The sequence below is a fragment of the Triticum aestivum genome, chromosome 6A (genome assembly GCF_018294505.1).
Source record: "Triticum aestivum cultivar Chinese Spring chromosome 6A, IWGSC CS RefSeq v2.1, whole genome shotgun sequence".
Classification (NCBI taxonomy): domain Eukaryota; kingdom Viridiplantae; phylum Streptophyta; class Magnoliopsida; order Poales; family Poaceae; genus Triticum; species Triticum aestivum.
The window spans coordinates 567,837,482-567,838,712 of NC_057809.1; positions in this window are offsets into that span (position 1 = coordinate 567,837,482).

Here is a 1,231-nt window from a genome sequence, read left to right on the forward strand (position 1 = left end):
CAGCTCGGGCTCTCCCGGTCCAATGGGATCGAGGCAGCGGGCTCTGCCGGGCATGTCCGAGTGGCCGACTGCTTTTGTCGGGGATATACCCCGTGGAATGACCCGACCGGAAGCATGACCCGGCCGGACTTGGCGACTCATGAAGTGACCCGTCCGGATCTCTTCACTCACTAAATGACCCGGTTGGGCCTGGTGACTCATTGGTAACCCGGCAGGTGGGTCAAGAGGAACAACAAGAGCCGATGGCCCGACAGGCGGTTCATGGAAGACCGGCCTATGTTATGGTGGGCCAGCTTAAGAGGAAAGCATAAGGAATATTCCCTTACAAAGGAAGCAAGACTAGGACTCCACTTGTAATAGAGTAATCCTAATCCTAATAGGACTAGTCATGTAAGCCGCCCCTTCAACATATATAAGGAGGGGCAGGGCACCCCAAGAGGGAGAAGTTCCACAAGTTTGATAAGTTAGGGTTAGACAAACAAGTCTAGAGCTCTCGAGTTAGAGCACCCGTGTAATTGTGATCATCATCAATATCAATGAAGCAGAATGTAGGCTTTTACCTCCACCGTGAGGGACCGAACCTGGGTAAAACATCGCATCTCTCGTCCCGCTCAACCCCTCTCAAGCTACCACATAGATGCGTTGGCCTCGCGACTAAAGTCCTAACACTAAGGACATCTGCCGTGACAATTCCACGACAGTTGGAGGCTTCCTCGGGGCGGAGGGCTTCTTGGCCTTGGCCACCTTGGCCTTGGCGGGGGTGGCGCGGGGCTTCCTTACAATCCGGTCCCATGTGTCAGAAAGTGATTAAATAGGCTAAATCACTTGATCAGTGCATTTTGTAAAAAGTTTACTAGAAACGCGGTGATTTTTGCAGACTAGGTGGTTTTCTGCAAACCTTGCTCTAAATGTGGTAATTTTCTGCAATTAACTCGTATTGTAGTAGTCTTGGAGTGTTGACTTTATCTTTTGCGGGGCACATGCGGATGTGAATTGCAGGGGTTAGTTGCCATCGCACCGGAAGGCAGCGGCGACTCCAGCTCAAGCCCAACAAGAAAGAGATTACCTATTTCACACCCCCAATGCTACAAAAATACACAGAAACAAAAGCAATAGAGTAGGAGGATCATTATCGCTACAAAGAACAAGAGACTATATATATAAGTTGTAATCACACAAGAGCCATCATTAATTTGTCAACAAACTAATATTATGTAAACCACAGACGTAT